Source organism: Miscanthus floridulus, chromosome 8 (assembly GCF_019320115.1).
Source record: "Miscanthus floridulus cultivar M001 chromosome 8, ASM1932011v1, whole genome shotgun sequence".
In the NCBI taxonomy this organism is placed as follows: Eukaryota; Viridiplantae; Streptophyta; class Magnoliopsida; order Poales; family Poaceae; genus Miscanthus; species Miscanthus floridulus.
In genome coordinates this window covers 43,005,604-43,025,294 of record NC_089587.1, presented here as the reverse complement: position 1 = coordinate 43,025,294, position 19,691 = coordinate 43,005,604, and the positions used below count along the sequence as shown (strand labels likewise).

Sequence of the window (19,691 nt, the reverse complement as noted above, 5' to 3'; positions counted from 1 at the left end):
GCATTGTCAGTGAACTTTTGACACTTAGGATTTTTCTATGTCCCATTCACTTTGCACTTCATTTAAACTTTGAGTATCAAATTAATGTGTGTTTAGTCTTTCATGAAGGCTATATACCAGTTCATGACTTATATTATACCTTTTGTATTGGGAAATTTGATGTATTTAAAAATATTTAATTGGCTTACCAAAAGTCTATTAAGCTATTATCCTAAACTTAGTATTTTGACCTTTTTGTCTTCTTCTTGATATAAATTGAGTTCAACACAATAATGAAAGTTGTTTATTAATAATCAAATGGAGTTCATTGCTCATAGCGTTAAGTTTTGGTTACCTGCAATATATTTATTTTGTGTTTAAAGCTTTTAAAGCTTGTCCATTTATGTGGTTTCTTATTTTCTTCCCTTTTCTTTCTCTTCTATTTTTTCTAGTTATGAAACCTTGTGTTATCAACCAACTGGGTCACCAATTGAATTATTTTCACATTTGTTACTTCCAGTAATATTTAATAAATATTTAATTCACTTTTCCTTTGAAATCAAGTTTGACCTTATTGCATAGAGCATGATGAAAGTCATAGTTTGGTTTTGGTAATTGAGTGCCAACCTTGTGGACTAATGCTTTCATTGAGTATGATTAGCTAGGGTCCACTTGATGGTGATGGACAAGGCATAGGAGGTGATGGAGATGGAGATGAAGATCACATACATTTAAGTGTTCATCATATGGAGAGAAGTTGGAGCGAAAGCAAGCCACAAGGCAAAGGTATAATATAGGGCTTTGCTTTTACCAACCAAGGTGCAATAGAGTGCAGAGTTGTGTTTAGGATAGATAGTCGTACTATAAAGAGGGGAATCTTTAGTTGCAATGGTTATCTAGTGCCACTAAGTGTGAGTTTCATTTGCATATGCATTACACTTAGTGATGTGGTGAGGTGTGAGAAAACCCTTTGAAAAAATGTTTGTGAAAGGCTAACTCACATGAACAAGTTGTTGGAACACTTGAGGAGTTGGCACATTTGAGAAAGGGGTTGAAAAGGAGCTGATTGCAGTCTCTCTGCAAACACCAGATTGATCTAGTGATACCCTACAGAAGGCATCACATTATAAGCTACGTAGCGGGCATTAATAGAGGTTTGGCTTTGCCACCGGATTGATCTGATGGTTAACCCTAGGGAGGCATCAGACTATGTGTTAGCCTATACCAGAGAGGGTGTTCTATTGTTTAGTGTTCACCGGGTTGATCCGGTGGTTGGCATAGGATCAATCCGATGGCCAAAATTTGTTTCTAGAACCTCTTTGTGTTGCATCGAATTGATCCGATGCTTGGGGCTAAGCGACCATCAGACTTTGTGTTACTAATTTTGATCATTAGAGTTAATGGCTAGTTTCTAAAGTCAACCGTTGGAGAGGGCATCGTATTGATCCAATGCTACCATTGGCAGACCACCGTATCAATTTGGTGTATATGTTTCTTTGTTGTAGTTTGTTCTCAACGGCTAATTGCTTGGTGGGCTCTATAAATAGATATGTGGCTAGCTCTTTTAAGTCTCTTGGCACCCTTGGATGGTACTATTGCATACATATAGAGCTCAAGCAACCACTCCAACTCACTTGCTAACTTTTTAGATTGCATTTGTGTGAGATTGGGAGTGATCTATAGTGCATTGCAAGTTGAGAGATTGCATTTGGTGGCACTAGGTGGTATTTGTGACTTTGGATTTCTTGTTATTCTTGGTGATTGTCATCACCTAGATGGCTTGGTGCTTGTGGAGGATCGTTGAGGAGCTCTCGGTGATTGTTGTCGCCTCCAATCATTGGCCATTGTCAAGGGCTTTGTGCTCATCCCCGCGGGAGACTCACGAAGAGAGTAACTATAGTGAAATGAATCGAGGTTTGGAGAGGTCCTTGGTGATCTACCATCTTCTTAGTGAAGTGTTGATCTAAGGATCCACCTCAATAGGGACATAGGCGGTCGGCAAGCAATGAAACCTTATGGAAAAATCTTTGTGTCACTTGCCCTTGTTAGTTTGCACAATCAACACTAACATTTAATTTCCATATATAATCTTTTTGCTTATTGGTAGCTCTAGCTCTCTAGGTTGCTTTGTTGCTAGTTTAGCTTAGCTCTAGTGAGTAGTGTAGCTTAGTTGCTTTCTTTGTTATCTTACTAGTTTCTAGGAAGTGGTTCTAGTTGCTTGTGAGGGGGCTTGCTTTCTTTTGACTAGGCTAGGCAAGTAGTGCTATTAGGGTTGTCTTTCTTACTAACCAACTTTTCCTAGTGTTTTGAGTTTGTAGAATTTTTATTCGGCTATTTACCCCCTCTAGCCATCCATAGATCCATTCACATGACCTTTACACTATCATAATCACATGTGGTGTTCTTAGATTTAGCTGGAAATAGACTTAACCTTACTTTTTAGCAGGTAATCTAGGTTTTATCCTAGGTTTGGAATCATTAACTAAGGTTGTTGTTAACTTATGTTGACTTACAATATTCTTGTAAAAGACTAGCATATGAACACTAGTAGGAACTATATTAGCTAAAGTATTATCCATAACCCTAGTAGGTTTGGATGCTTCATTAACTTATACTAGTACTCCTACCTTTATATTCATGTACTTATAATACATGTTTGGTTCCCTAGATCTATGTTATATAGTTTTGGTTTGTTAATAGATTTCTTGGTTCAAAGAAGTCCACTTATTCCGTGTGGATCACTCTAGTTATATTGAAAGCTAGGGTTTTAAATGCACTTAAGACTAAGTTGAATTAAGGCCTTATCAAGATCCCATTGCTCTATTTAACAATTTTGTTTTTGTTCCTTCATATTTTTGTCCTTTCCTACATTGATTTTACCATAACTCTTATTAACTAAGTTAATGATTAACTGATTAGCACTAATGGTCTTACCTAACACCTTGTTGTTACATCGATGAGGTTAATGATGCATAGATCTAGCCCTCGATACCTCAATAGCTTCACATCGTTTGACGACCTAAAAACAAGACAACATTAGAGGATGAACTAAAGAAAGAAGAACAAAATAGAGAGGCCAATCCTAGCTATTTACGGTGAATCCGAAGCCCTAGAGCGACCGACAAGGTCGGCGAACCATGGTTCTAGAGGCGAGATGGAAGAGGATGATTAGACGAGGCTAGATCAATGATCGAGGCCAGGGGTCAGGAAGAGAGATGGGTATAGATGGCCAAGCGTCATGCCAGCCTCCGCCATAGGGGAGCCCCTACCGGAGTCGAAGAAGAGAGGTAGATGATGGGAAACGAAGAGAGACAGAGAGAGGAGAGGGAGTGGAGAGTTATGAGTGCTCTAGGGTTTTGAGGCTGTGCGGCGGGCAGCTGGGGTTGAGTTTACATACACCTCTCCCCCAACGGCTAGATCAATGGTCGGGGAGCCCACCCCAGAGTCAAAGAAGAAGAGAGGCAGATGATGCAAATGGAGAGAGATAGAGAGAGGAGCGAGGGAGGAGAGGGAGTGGAGAGTTGCGATGTGCTAGGGTTTTAGGGCTGGGCAGCGGACGGCCAGGGTGGCGTTTATATACACCCTTACCCCAATGGCTAGATCAACGATCAGGGAGTGGGGGTGTGGAGGCAATCAGATAGGTAGCGTCGTGTCGGTCCTCTTAAGTCGTGTTGTACTATGACGACACTACGAGCCGATGTCGTGGACTACGCACGGAGGCACTATATGGTCATGCCGTGTCGGCACATGTACGATGGTAGTCGTGTCGTGCTCGGCCTTTGTCGTGCTTTTTTTGGGCTGGGCCCGTTTGGCCAACTATACAAAAATGGAGGGAGAGTGAGGAGGGTGACAATGGACAAAAAAAGAGCGATCAATTTAGGGACAAATGATTTTTTTTTATTTTGATTTAGATATAGGGTCTGATTGATTTCCTACACAACTTCTTCTCCAGCCCCTTGTAGTGCAGTTCATCCTGTTTTGTTACATGAACATGTTTATATAGGCCCCGTTCGGCTTACCCAGAAATCGGCTTGTTCGGCTTGTTTTTTCAGTCGGAATAGTATTTTTCTCTCACAACAATTCAGCTAGAACAGTATTTTTCAGCCAGCTTCAGCCAAGTTTCAGCAAGCCGAACGGGGCCTAGAGGCTAGCAATGTCCTCAAAGCAAGCATAACTTGTATCCCACAATTCGGCTAAATTATGCGTATCAACATAGGCCTTGTTTAGATTGCAACTTTTTTCAACCTAATGAATAGTACCACTTTCGTCTTATTTGGCAAATATTGTTCAATCGTGGACCAACTAGGCTCAAAAGATTCATCTCGTGATTTCCAACTAAACTGTGTAATTAGTTATTTTTTTATCTACATTTAATACTCCATACAAGCAGCTAAAAATTGATGTGATGGAGAGATAGTGAAAAAACTTGGAACTTTGATGGAATCTAAACAAGGCCATAGTCATACCACTTATGCATAAAACCAATCACACACATACGCCACACAACTTTCTATTTAGGCAAATCAAACAACTTCAAATTACATTGCCAAATTTGCTTCCTTATACAAATTAAGCCTACTGTTCTGGCTGGATTTTTTTTTTCTGGGGACTCGCTAAACGAACGGGACCTAAGGGCCTGTTTGGAACGTGGGATTTTTTCCCCGTTCCTACGTTTTTCTGTGAAATTGAACTAATTCCTGTGAAATTCCTGTGTGATTCCTGTGAAATTCCTGCGTTCCAAACAGACCCTAAGGGTGTTTTGTATAACCTCTAATTTAATGTAATACTAAATGGAGTAACCGATCGGACCCGCAGTACACTGTTAAACTATTTTTATTAAGAAACAAGTTGCTCATCTTGTAACGCACGATAATTTTGCTAGTTCATTCATGCTAGGGCCTTGTTTAGATGCCATCCAAATTCCAAGTTTTTTCACTCTCTCCGTCACATCAATTTTTAGCTGCTTGTATGGAGTATTAAATGTAGGTAAAAAAATAACTAATTGCACAGTTTAGTTCGAAATCACGAGATGGATCTTTTGAGCCTAGTTGGTCCACGATTGGACAATATTTGTCAAATAAGACGAAAATGCTACTATTTATCGGGTTGAAATTTTTTCACAATCTAAAAGAGGCCTAGGTGGTTGCCTGCCTGTGCAAGCTGACGTGACGACCGGCTCTGCCTCGTGCCTCCCCTCCCTGCTTCCTCGCGGGAAAAACCAGCCATACAAAACTGTCCCATTCCTCCTCCCTCCCCTCCGCTCCAACCGCCTCACCGCGCGCTCCCCTCCCCGCCTGCCACGGCGTCTTCCGTCACCTCCACCACTGCGCGGCCGCGGCCGCGGTCGCGGTCGTGGTCCGACGTCGCGCTGTCGATGTCGTCGTCGTTCTCGTCTGCAGCGTCGTCGCCGACGCCCGCGGAGCGGCCGGAGCCGCCCCGCTCCCCTCCCCCACCGGCTGCGCCACTGGTGGGGGCGCTTATCGAATCGCTCTCGTTCCGCGGGTGCGGCTTCGGCCGCGCCGCCGCGTCCGCGTTCGAGAAGGAGGATCTCAGGGAGCGGGCCGCGTTTCCGCAGCGCCTCCGCGCCGCTGTGCACGCCGCGATGCGCGCCAGGGACCCCGCCGCGGGGGCATTCGCGCTCGTCGACCGCGACAGTGACGGCGAGGGGCCTGGCGCGGGCAACCGGTGGTTCGAGGCCGCGGTGTACGACGACGCGCCCGAGTCGCCGCTCGTTGCTTTCGTCAACCCGCGCAGTGGCGGCCGCCTCGGACCTGTCGTTAAGACCCGCCTCCAGGAGCTCATCGGCGAAGACCAGGTCAAATAACGCCCCTCTCTCAGTCTCCCTCTCTGTCTCTCCGTATCTGTCATCTGTGTATATGGGCTTTCATTCGTGTTGTGGTGCGGGCTACGTGGACCTGTGCGGTTGCCCGTGACGTCATTAGATGGTCGGCGTCGCGGGCTACGTGGACCTGCTGTCGCGATGCGGCGAAGCGCGAGCGATTGCGCGGATCCAGGCGGTGCTGGTCACCTCCGGGCAGCTCCGGCGGAGTGTGGAGCTCCACGACGCGCTCATCCGGGCCCTCTCCCGCTCCGCGCGCCCGGACCTCGCGCTCCCGCTCTACGCCCACCTCCTCCGCGCCGGGCTCCTTCCCACCCCGCACACCCTCCCTTCCCTCCTCAAGTCGATGGCGCTGTCCCCAGCAGCCCCGGGCGCGGCGGTGCTGGCACTCACCGTGCACGCCCACGCCGTCAAGCTCGGCCTGGAGCGGTTCGTCCTCGTCAGCAACGCACTGATCCGCGTCCACGCGGGCTTCCTCGGCCGCCTCGCCGACGGGCTTCTGCTCCTGCGGACGGCCGCTGCAGTGGACGCCTCCACGTTCAACACCCTTATCACCGCCTACGCGAGAGCGGGCCGGGTCCCTGACGCCCGGGCACTGTTCGACGAAATGCCTGCGAGGAATGCTGTGTCTTGGAGCGCCATGGTTAATGGGTATGTCCAGGCCGGTGATGGGAGGGAAGCACTGCGGATATTCGCGCAGATGCAGGCTGAGGATGTCCGCCCGGATGACACAGTGCTCGTGGGGGTGCTCGCAGCTTGTGCGCAGCACGGGGCACTGGAGCAGGGGAAGTGGGTGCATGGTTACCTGAAGGCTCATGGCATTAGGATCACCGTATTTTTTGGAACTGCTCTGGTTGATATGTATTCCAAGTGTGGTGAGGTGCAGCTTGCAATGGAGGTGTTTGAAAGAATGGAGGACAAGAATGTGCTGGCTTGGACTACTATGATAAAAGGCCTGGCAATGCATGGACGAGGATCAGAGGCATTAATGCTCTTCACTCAGATGGAGAGCTCAGGTATCAGGCCGGATGACATTGCCTTCATTGGTGTGTTGTGTGCGTGCACACATGCAGGGTTGGTTGACAAGGGCCAAGAGCTTTTCGATTCCATGGTGAGGAAGTACGGCATTAAACCAAAGATTGAGCACTACGGATGCATGGTAGACCTCCTGGCACGAAATGGCTTTCTTGATGAGGCCAAAGAGATGATTCAGAAAATGCCCATGAAACCTGATGCCTTGATCTGGGGAGCTCTGATGGCTGGTTGTAGATTTCACAAGAATGTGGAGTTGGCTGAGTATGTTGTCAGGCATTGGATCTTGTTGGAACCTGACAAAAGTGGTGCTTATGTACTTCTAGCTAACATTTATGCTGCATCAGGTAGGCATGCTTCCGCTAGGGAAATTAGGCACCTAATGCGTGAAAAGGGAGTTGACAAGACACCTGGTTGTAGCACTGTGGAGATTAAAGGAGTTATTCATCAATTCATTGTTGGAGATCTCTCTCATCCTCGCATAAAAGATATTTTGTCAAAATGGCATGAGATTGATACTAGGATTAGATTGGAGGAGGGTTACATCCCAGACAAGAAGGAAGTTTTGCTTGACATTGAAGAAGAAGAGAAGGAGGGTGCTCTTAGCCGGCATAGTGAGAAGCTGGCAATTGCATTTGCTTTGATTAGTATGAGTGACAATATGCCTATTCGGATATTCAAGAACCTCAGAGTTTGCCATGATTGCCATCATGTCACCAAACTAATATCCAAAGTATATGGGAGAGAAATTATTGTTAGAGATAGAACACGCTTCCATTTGTTCAAAGATGGCAGCTGTTCTTGCAAGGACTATTGGTAGCAGTGAACACTTTCTGTGCTCAAATCGGTACCTGATTCTTGAGTATCATATTGATGAATACATCAGGGATTCCCAAGCAGAGGGAATAAAGTTGTTTAAAGGACAAGTTCCTCGGTTCTACACATCTGCACCTATAGATATGCTGCTGCCAATTCAAAATCCATGGATACAGTTGTGCTTTTGTGATAATCTGTAAGATACAGTATTTAATCTGAATTGGCGTCATGCTATATTCAGTTGAGAGAACTAAAGATATTGTCTTTTTTATAACCTATAATTGCAACAAGTATCTACCAGGGTATGTGAACCATGTCAGTGGTTAAGTGGGTAATGCTACTGATCCGATGTCACCTTCTTACCTGACTATGACACTTCAATCAAGAGATGAACTGTCCAACATGGATAGGGATCAAATCTTTGTTTAGGGAGATTAGGGAAAATGGAGATAGTGAATTTTCTGTAATATACCGTCAACCAAAATGGAATTGGGTAAATTTTCTTATGTTGGCATAAGAAACTTATTATTTCTATTATATAATCAGCACATTCTGTTTATATATATGGGGGGCACCTGTGCATTGCTTCTAATAAGTCCTTGGGTTTTTTGTGCTGAGAAAATTTAAATTGTTTGTTCTCACAGCTGATGGACATGCCACATACATGAGATTTCCTGATGTTTCATGCAAAATTTTATCATAGCTGTGTCAAGTTTGTTGGAGTTAGTTCATTTCATATGAATATGAGGGACTTCATTTCATACAGCCCTTTATGAAGCTGTTATCCTTTGTAGAGAACATTACTGAAATTAGGAATCACTTAAATTTGCAAACCATAGCTTTTTAGTTCCTATCTTTGTTACAGGAGGTTGCAGAAACACAGATTTTTGTACTTGTGCTTAGATGAAGGGTGGGAACATTTATCATCATGCCATCTCTTTAATATCTGGGGTTGCTCTGTTCTGTCTGTTAATGAAACTTTGAGATGACTTTGCACTAAATGCATTCTTATTGACAACAGATTTTCTAAATCCAGGTTTTTGATCTTACTGTTGTGAAGCCTTCTGATTTTGTGGAATATGCTCTGGCTTGTTTGGAACAACTTGCTGACTCTGGTGATCACAGTGCGGGGTTTGTTCGCCATAATCTGCGAGTCATGGTATGTACAAAACTTTGGTGGCTGCAATCATTTCAAAGACTACAATATTAGTTGCTTTCCTCCCAATTTTTTATGCATTTCAAGGTACTTGTAGATTCATGAGTTGCATTTTCTGATACTAGTTTGACACTTTGACCACAAGTAGTGTGAAGCATCTAAAAAAATCCTCGACAAGAAGTACATTGTTTTATGTTTCATATAACACAAAAGACCTAGACTGGTTTATGATATCTCCTCACATTCTAAAATACTATGGTTTCCTCCATGTCCAACTGAGGGGTTCATGAAAACTAACCTTGATTTTTGTTTAGATAGTTGTTTTCTTTGTGTTATTGTGTAAATGCTGTTGAGATCCCCAGCAATGATTCAAAGTTAAAAGCCCTTTTTGGCTGCGCTCCAGTTTATTTCATTTTGTAGGTTAGGCTGAGATGGCCTCAAGGATGGTGTGGTGGAGGTGAGAAGGCAAGGGGATAGGATCATCTTAGTTAAACTTGTCATTAGTGATATGGTCTTAAACGTAATTAGTGCGTATGCCCCCCAAGTAGGCCATGATGAGAGTGCTAAGCAGCTTTTTTGGGAAGACTTAGATCTTTTGGTTAGAGTTGTCCCTAGTAGCAAGAAGCTCTTTATAGGAGGTGATCTTAATGGCCATGTAGGTACATCAAGTGCAGATTTCGAGGCAGTTCATGGGGATTTCGGATATGGTAGTAGGAACCAGGAGGGAGAGGAAGTCTTAGACTTCGCCATAGCTTTTGATCTGATGATAGCTAACACTTTCTTCCGTAAGAGACAATCTCATTTAGTGACCTTTAGTAGCGGCCAATACTCTAGTCAAATCGACCTTGTCCTTACAAGAAGGAGGGATAAATGAACATGCGTGGACTGTAAGGTGATACCTGGAGAATGTGTGGTCACTCAACACAAGCTGGTGGTGGCTAACTTTCGCTTTCTGGTGCAAGTTCGTGGGAACAAACAAGCTAGGGTTGCTAGAATAAAGTGGTGGAAATTAGAAGGGAAGGCATCAAAGGTCATTAAGGAAAAGGTCATTCAAGAGGGCCCTTGGAATGATGAAGGCGATGTAAATAGCATGTGGGAGAAGATGGCAACATGCGTTCGGAAAGTTGCTTCAGAGGTGCTTGGAGTGACCAAAGGGAGCGGATGCGACTCGAAAGACACTTGGTGGTGGAATGAAGATGTGCAAAAGGCTATTAAGTAAAAGGAGTGCTATAAGCGTTTGTATCATGACAAGTGTGCAAACAACATAGAGAAGTACAAGGTGGCAAAGAAGACTGTAAAACGAGTGGTGAGTGAGGCAAAGGGGCGGGCCTATGAGGACCTTTACCGACGTTTGAGTACGAAGGAAGAAGAGAAGGACATTTATAGGATGACTAGGGCTCGCGATAGGAAGACAAGGGACTTCAATCAAGTCAAGTGCATAAAGGATGAGAGGGAGTAGCTCTTGGTGAAGGAGGATGAGATCAGACATAGATGGCAAGAGTATTCTGATAAATTATTCATTGGTGAGAACGAGAACACCACCGTTCAGCTGGACGACTCGTTTGATGACACTAACAGGCACTTTGTGCGGAGGATTCAAGAATCGAAGGTCAAAGAAGCCTTAAAAGGATGAAAGGGGGCAAAGCGATGGCCCTGATGGTATCCCAATCAAGGTGTGGAGATGTCTCGGGGATATAGCTATAGTATGGCTAACCAAGACGTTCAACAATATCTTTCAATCGAACAAGATGCCTGAGGAGTGAAGAAGAAGCATATTGGTACCAATCTACAAGAACAAAGGAGATATCCAAAGTTGCACTAATTATCGGGGAATTAAGTTGATGAGCCACACTATGAAGTTATGGGAGAGTCATCGAGCAGTGCCTATGAGGAATGACGCATATATCAACAAACCAATTTGGTTTCATGTTCGGAAGGTCAACCACAGAAGCAATCTTCTTAATAAGATAGGTTATGGAGCGGTTTAGAGAGCAGAAGAAGGACCTCCACTTGGTTTTCATTGACTTGGAGAAGGCTTATGACAAGATACCAAGAAATGTTATGTGGTGGTCTTTGGACAAACATAAAGTCCCATCAAAGTACGTGACCCTCATCAAGGACATGTACAACAATGTTGTGACTAGTGTTCGAACAAACGATGGTAACACAAATTACTTCCCAATTAAAATTGGACTTCATCAAGGGTCAGCTTTAAGCCCGTATCTCTTTGCCTTAGTAATGGATGAGGTTACCAAGAACATACAAGAGGATATCCCTTGGTGTATGTTGTTCGCTGATGATGTACTGTTAGTGGATGAAAGCCAGGCGGGAGTAAATAGGAAACTAGAGTTATGGCGGTAGACCCTTGAGTCTAAATGTTTTAGATTGAGCAGAACTAAAACCGAATACATGAGATGCGACTTTAGTGGAGTTGTACATGAGGAGGGAGATGTGAGTTTGGAAGGTCAAGTAGTGCCTAAGAAGGATACCTTTCGGTATCTGGGATCGATACTACAGAGGGATGGAGATTTGATGCGGACGTTAGCCATAGAATCCAAGCAAGGTGGATCAAGTGGCGACAAAGTTCTAGCATTCTCTGTGACAAGAGGGTACCACTAAAGCTAAAAGGCAAGTTCTATAAAACAGCGATTAGATCGGCTATGTTGTATGGAGCAGAATGTTGGCCTACAAAGATTCGACATGTTCAACAACTGAGTGTTGCAGAAATGCGTATGTTGCGATGGATTTGCGGTCACACAAGAATGGACCGAGTTCGGAACGATGATATACGTGATCGCCTAGAGGTAGCATCAATTGAAGAAAAGCTTGTCCAACATCGGTTGAGGTGGTTTGGCCATGTCCAAAGGAGACCTCCAGAAGCACCGGTGCATTGTGGAGTCCTAAGCCAAGCTAATAATATAAGGAGAGATAGAGGAAGACCGAAATTGACACGGGGGAAGGCAATAAAAAGATATTTGAAAGCTTGGGATATACCTAGAGATCTATGTTTGAATAGGAGTACTTGGAAAGCAGCTATTGAAGTGCCTGAACCATGTCTTGGGGCTCTTAGTGGGTTTCAACTCTAGCCTATCTCAACTTGCTTGGGACTGAAAGGCTATGTTGTTGTTGTTGTTGTAGGTTAGGCTGAGATGAGATCCCCAATCTTATTGTTAGTCAATGTTCCTTGTTATCAATGAGAACTCTACTTTTGAGATATTTTGAACACGGAGTCTGAATTGCTACCTTAGGAAAGTTGTTGCTTCCAAATGCTTATTATAGTTCATCTTTCCTAGGTTGCAGGAGGCGATGGTACAGTAGGTTGGGTGTTGGGATGTTTAGGAGAGCTATACGTTCAGAACAGGGAGCCTAGTCCCTCCAGTTGCTGTAATACCACTTGGAACAGGAAATGATCTCTCCAGAAGTTTTGGTTGGGTAAAAGGATATCCTTGTTTTCACTTTACAGTCTTATGAAGTTACTATAGGTTTTTCATCACATGATAGTTATTTTCAGGGTGCTTCATTTTCTTTCTCATGGAAAGCAGCTGCTAAGCGATCTCTTTACAAGGCTATTTTTGGCTCAGTTTCTTGTTTAGACAGGTGACTCTTGTTTATAGGATAGGAATTCGTTAATCTTCAATGCATTCTGTTGCAATTTAATGTTCATAATATGTCCCTGTACCTTTTTTAGTATTAACATGTTCTCTTCGCATCAATTGTGTTTGATAAATGGAGTATCATTGTCCTTACAATTTACTCCCTTTGTTTCCAAATAGATGTTTCAGACGTCAGCATGATCTTACCCAATACACTTTTTTGTGCATTATCATTTCTAATTATATGATGATAGAAAAAATTCTCATTTAATTTCATTCTGAAAACTCTGTCTAAAACTATATTTATTTGGAAACATAGATAATACCTACAGATATAATTTGATATGGCTTACAGCTCTAATTATACAGCTATATCAACTTTATTATATATCAATGGAGGAATTGAAGGGTGCTAACTTCACTAGGTGCTACCCATATATGTTTAGTTAAACTAGAATGCATGCAGATCCTGTTGACCTATTAGGTTTCTATGCCCATATCCAGACCTAGGGGCTAGTGATATCCTATTTAATGAAGAATCTGCTTAATATAGGTGTATTACTTTGGTGTCGTCGTTTTGTGATTAAATCAGCAGACATGATTGCTATCCTAGAAGTTTTCACGCCCATGTTTAAGCCTTTAGATGATCTTTTGTATATAAAGATGGCCCACTATCCCTCTTGCAATTTGTGTAGCTTTTCATTTAGCTTGTTAGTTAATGTTTTTCCTGACTGTTATTATAAAAATATTTTTTATTTTTGCACCAACTGTAGCGATATAATTTCTTTATGATCGAGTTCCTTCTATAGGTAAGATTTGTGCACCTATTTCACCACTTCCAGTGCCTCATATTATGTTTCATTGTGCAGTTGGCATGTTGTTGTTTCTATGCCTGAACATGGAGAAGAAGAAAAGGAAGATTTGGACCTCCCTCACTCACTTAGGCGTCTTGGAGAGTGTACATTTTATGATGTAATGTGTCAATGCCTCTAGACTATCATCTTGGTTTGTCACTGTTATGCCTGATGGTAGAACTAATAGTAATGGAAGTCTTTCTTTCCTGCAGGATGGCACTGCTAAAGGAGAGTTGCCTGAAACAGTTTCCTGCTTTGATGGTGTCTTCTATAATTACTTCAGCATAGGTAATTTCCTGTTTCAACCTATACATTATTCACCATGTTTGTTAGCACCTCCTTAGGCCCACTTTGTTTCAGCTGTGGCTTTTCCAGAAATGGCTTCTGCACGAATTTCAAACCAGTAGAAATCAATACAAAATGATTTTTTTGGAGGATAAAGTTTCAAAAGGTAGCAATTTACTTTAAAAGCAAGTAGTTTTTAAAATTGGTTCCTCAGAAAGGAACTATTTTTTATAGCTTTTATGATGTGAGAAGCAATTTTTTTTCCAGTTGCTGGCAGAAGCCCAAACAAACTGGGCCTTAATCTTTGAATTATTCATTTCTTTTAACAAAATCATTGGTGCAGTTATTATTATATTATAGGTAAAAATAATCTCTGTTCTGTTTGATCCCTTTTTGAACCTTCCTATGTTGTCTATGTGTCATATCAAGTGGAAGGGTTTCAAAATCCTTACCTTCATAGTTGAGCAAACAACTTGGTTACAAACTGTTCCAAACATGTATAATCTTCTTGGGTGTGTTCTCAATACATAAAGGGCGTACCCAGTGCAGAGAGCTCCCGCTCTGTGCAGGGTCTAGGGAAGGGCGTTAGTGGCAAGCCTTACCCTTGCCTATGCAATGCGAGGAGACCGCGACTCGAACCCGGGACCTTCCTGTCACAGGTGGTAAGACTCTACCGCTTGCACCAGGCCCGCCCTTCGTGTGTTCTCAATACATACATAAATAAATAAACCTTGGGTAACTTCCTACTTTTCTTTTCTAGTGTATAATTGTATATCTGCAGGTGAGCCTTTGTTATACTTTCTTAATTTTAGGTTTCTATAGTAGAGGAAGGTAATAACTCATTCTCAATACTACCCTAGAGACAATCAACAACAACAACAACAACAACAAAGCCTTTAAGTCCCAAACAAGTTGGGATAGGCTAGAGTTGAAACCCAGCAGAAGCAATCAAGGTTCAGGCACGTGAATAGCTGTCTTCCAAGCACTCCTATCTAAGTCTAAGTCTTTGGGTATATTCCATCATTTCAAGTCTCCTTTTATTGCCTCTACCCAAGTCAACTTCGGTCTTCCTCTGTCTCTCTTCACGTTACTATCCTGGCTTATGATTCCACTACGCACCGGTGCCTCTGGAGGTCTCCGTTGGACATGTCCAAACCATTTCAACCGGTGTTAGACAAGCTTTTCTTCAATTGGTACTACCCCTAATCTATCACGTATATCATCATTCCGAACTCGATCCCTTCTTGTATGACCGCAAATCCAACGCAACATACGTATTTCCGCGACACTTATCTGTTGAACATGTCGTCTTTTCGTAGGCCAACATTCTGCACCATACAACATAGCAGGTCTAATCGTCGTCCTATAAAACTTGCCTTTTAAATTTTGTGGTACCCTTTTGTCACATAGGACACCAGATGCTTGCCGCCACTTCATCCACCCTGCTTTGACTACCCTGGAGACAATGAGATGAATATTCTTTCAGGAGTTCACTTTCCTATTACCCCGTTAATTCATATCCACCATCATACAAAATGATATATAGGACACTAGGACTTAACATATACATGCTGCAATTGTGTTTGTCATTACTTGTTACCACCTGTTGTTATTTCTAATCTTTACATTACATAATAAATGTCGTAAGGACTGGTCTTGAAATTCCCTTCTCTTGTATTGCAGGAATGGATGCACAAGTGGCTTATGGTTTTCACCAATTACGTGATGAGAAGCCGTTTCTTGCAAATGGACCTTTATCCAATAAGGTAAGTAACTTATGGATGCTCTTCCCTACATGGCTACATTTATGAAAACCCAGCAGTTCATCACCTTAAACGCTAATATTGGTCATTCAAGTTTTATAGTTTATTACGAATCATTTATGACAAATGAAAACTGTTCAATATATGCTTATAATGTTAACTTAAGAATGGGTTAGTATGTACATGATATATGCAGCGTATGGCTGGAGCCCTGGGGGCTGTGTCTTTGTTGATGACCTTAGATCCCATTTAGGCTCAGGTAGTCATGTAGTGTTTTATCACAGGCGCGATTGTAATCTGAGAATGATGGGTGTAGTGTGTCGTGTCTACTCGGGGTTCTAACCCATTTTTCTCTTCTTAATATAATGATATGCAGCTCTTTTGTGTGTTCGAGGAAAAAAATGTAAAGGATATCTGCGGTCAATGTAGTGGAGGTTTCATTGGTCAACTAACATTGATGCTACCATTTTTAAGAAAGGGAAAATCAATTTTAATAACATATGCACTACTCATCTTAAGTTATAGTTTTCCTTTGGGTAATCCAAAATGATAGAATCACCATTTTCTTCAGCTGTGTTTTGCAAGCTGTTAGCACGCAGTTAATTATCTGCAAAACAAAGGTAGTGATATGAATTTTTAAGTGTAGTATACTCATTAATATGTATAGGTCCAATTAGTTGATGATTTCGCTCATCAAGGCCACGTCTCTTACCTCTCTTATATAAATAACTTCTAGAAATAATGATTAAGAAATGGAGTTGAGAATATCACCTTTTTCCTGTACCTTAAAATAAACCTGAACTTACACCTTAAGCACTACAAATTTTCTAACTAAAGCATTGATGATTTTACAATTTCTGGTTTCACTGTGTGAATTGAAGCATACCTTCAAGGATTACATTCTTGAAACTGTTGGGGCGTGAGTGTGTGTGTGTGTGTGTGTGGTGTTTGTGGTGTGTTTGGGCTCTTGCCCTTTATTCTCTTCTTAATATAATGAGGCACAGCTCTCTTGTGTTTTCGAGAAAAAAACAGGAATTAAAACAGACAAAGAACAGCATGGTGCAGTTGCATTGAAATGAAATAATACATATTTGCATTGTGAACAAACAAAACTAGGCTCTATTGTGTGACTAATGTGATGCTTCCTATGTGATCTATATTTTGAAAAACTTTTAGAGTGAGCATTTCTAACTAAATTACTGATTGGCTGATTTTGTGACAGTTAATTTACGCAGGATATACCTGCAAGCAAGGATGGTTCTTTACGCAATGTATTAGTGACCCTGAATTAAGGTATGGTAGCTGCTTTTATTTTGGGGTAATGAATCATACATTTTACAGATACCTACATGAGTGATACCTCCCCTGGTCAAGTGATAACTTTAATATTGTCAGCTTTTTTTAACAAAAAATCCACTATTAATAATAATGTGCCGACTTTTATCCTTCAACCATGGCGTAATTCCAAAGATCAATAAGGTCATTTTTAAGAAGTTTGATAGTTAGTGATTAATGTTTTAGATTGTTTCAGAGTTGCAGGTTTGTATTTGAACTCTGGCTTTAGTTGAAGGTTGGAATTTTCCATTTGAAATATACAAATGGATTTTCTTGCAAATAGTAGCATGTGATGTAATTTGGACAAAATTCTCTAAAAACATGATTGTATTAGTTTATTACACCAAAATCTAGTAATAAGATAATATTTCAGTTCTTAGCAATAACGGATTTAGTTGAGTCTTTAGTTTAGATGTCTAATAACATAGGCTACCAGTTTCCTTCTGAATTCTAGTTATACATTTGTTAGTTCTTAAGACTTTCTGCATCTGTTTTTATTTTGTTCTATTCAATATAATATGAATCCAACTCATCCAGGAATCCAAAATGTTCACTATGGTAGACTGCTTGCTTTTACACTTTGTAGTAAAAAAAATATTTCTTTTATCAGAAGTGAATCACCAGAGTTGTACTGATTTGTCAAACCCAGTGTAGCAGAGCCTGGATGGTATATCTCAGTTTGTTCTTTCTATAATATATCAGGGGATTGAGGAACGTTCTCTGTTTATCAATCAAGAGGATGGACAGCTCTGAGTGGGAGAACATTCCTGTACCATCGAGGCAAGCTGACAATTTCTCTATTTTTTGGATAGCTAGGGATCCCTTCCGCATATAGAATGTGAAATTAATTTCATCGGACAATCTATGATGCAGTGTGAGGGCTATTGTTGCATTAAACCTTCACAATTATGCAAGCGGAAGAAACCCATGGGGAAATTTGAAAGCCTGAATATTTGGAGAAAGTGTGTTGAGTAAATTTCTGTGACCATTCATCACTTCAATTGCATTAATATTGTCTTCTGATAAACTCATTTATGCCAATAGAGAGGATTTGTTGAAGCCCAATCAGATGATGGTCTTCTTGAAATATTTGGATTGAAGCAAGGGTGGCATGCATCTCTCGTGATGGTTGAACTTATATCTGCCAAGCACATAGCTCAGGTAACTTGCTCCCTCCACAGTTGATCAAGTGGTTACTCGAGACTATTGTCTATTTGGAAAAAGTATGCAATGCCATCAAGCGAATCTCACTATTAGTAGTAGTTTCCCTTCATATGCAGTACAATACTATTTGGTAGGACAAGAGATAACCTGCTGTTTGGTCATTTTCTTTTTGATAGAGGTTCAGTTTCACTAAAACCATTAAAGCAAAACTGTGAATAAACATGTATTCGAATGTGAACTAGATTATAATTTTAAGTTCAATAAGAATGAAAGTAGATCACACTGGAGTTAAACTTTTATTTTCTTTGTGGCCTAGACGCCTAGTGGCCGTCTGGCCGATTGCAAAAATGAAACCAAAAAAAGAGTGTTCTATAAACTATAGAAAAAGTACTTATTACTTCTTTCAGAAGCACCGCATAATTTGGTGCTACTATTCCATGTTCAGGCAGCAGCAATACGGATAGAGATCAAAGGTGGGTATTGGCGGGATGCTTTCATGCAAATGGATGGGGAGCCATGGAAGCAACCACTTAGCTCCGAGTATTCAACATTTGTGGATATAAAGAAGGTGCCTTACCCCTCACTAATTATCAATGGTGGAGACCGTTAGCTGGAAACCATTTTTGTGGCATGGCCTAGGCGGAGCTGCCAAGAAAATATTTTCAGCTTCCAGCTTGGGGCCCAATGGACTCCAGGCACAGCACAACCTTTTTATCGCGGTTGCATGAAGTCGTAAGTGTATATTGAGTTGAGCTTGTACGTGGAACAACTGAATGCAATGCTGTCCCGCCGTCCTTTGATGGCAATTCTGTTTGAAGCTCCGTGCATTGCATCAAACCACCGTCTGATGTATACTCGCTAATTTGAGGATCGTAGTGATTGCTATCAGATGCAAGAGATGTGATAGTCATGCTGCCACCCTTCCTTTATGGACGGGCAAGGCAATCTTACAGACTACCCTGATTCTGTTTTTCCAACTATTGTTTGGATAATTGGTATGATTTCATCCCAACAATTACATGCATATTGACGTGTATACGGCCTACGGGTAAAAAGTTGCGGGGTACATTTTTTAACAAGCTTTTTGACTGGTCACATTGATGTAGCTGATCATACATAGGATTGATCGAAAAGTGCAGGTGCACAGAACACATAAAAAACGCAAAGTTGTCATTGGAAAGACCTGCAACCAAACTGGAATCTCGCCATTTTGGAGCTCAGCTCCCCATCCTCCGCACAGGCCACTAGCCACTGGCCAACCAGCGCACGGCCCGACTGACACCATGACTGCTAAGATTATAGCTTTTATTTTATACGGAGACATAATATATATTAGGTACATAGCAAAAGTTATGAATTTAAAAAAGTTAAAATATCTTATAGTTTGAAATGGAGTGGTACTATGTTGTACTAATCTCTTTGTTTAAGGGATGCCCTTGCACTAGCCCACTAGCGGTCTGTGGATTTGACATCGTTGATCGGTAGTGCTGTACTGCTGTTGCCTATTGCGGCCAGTCACTGCTACAGAAAAATTGCCTCGGTTCACATGATCGACTAAGTCACCAAGGGCAAGTATAATAAGATGATGCGAATAGGTTATAGAGGGTGCCACATCAGATTTAGGTTGAGATGGAGAGAGAAAAGAAGGAAGAAGAGAAACGGGTTATAAACCTGCAATCACCTTATGCACCACCTTCAAAAGAACCCTGTGAGAGAAGAAGGTGGGCTAGATATTAATGATGTAGTACAACAAGGCTAATAATACAACCTACTGCTGGTTATATGAATCTTTGCAGTTCATTTCTCAGAGCAAGTATAATAATTGGCTTATAGCCAAGCAAATGCTGAGGTGGAAGAGAGAAGTGAGGAGAGAGA

General features: G+C 41.8%; 1 pseudogene; it reads left to right on the top strand.

The window, feature by feature from the left end:
* Nucleotides 1–5,222: 5,222 nt before the first annotated feature.
* On the top strand, nt 5,223–18,863 carry LOC136476255 (diacylglycerol kinase 4-like; annotated as a pseudogene).
* Nucleotides 18,864–19,691: the final 828 nt, after the last annotated feature.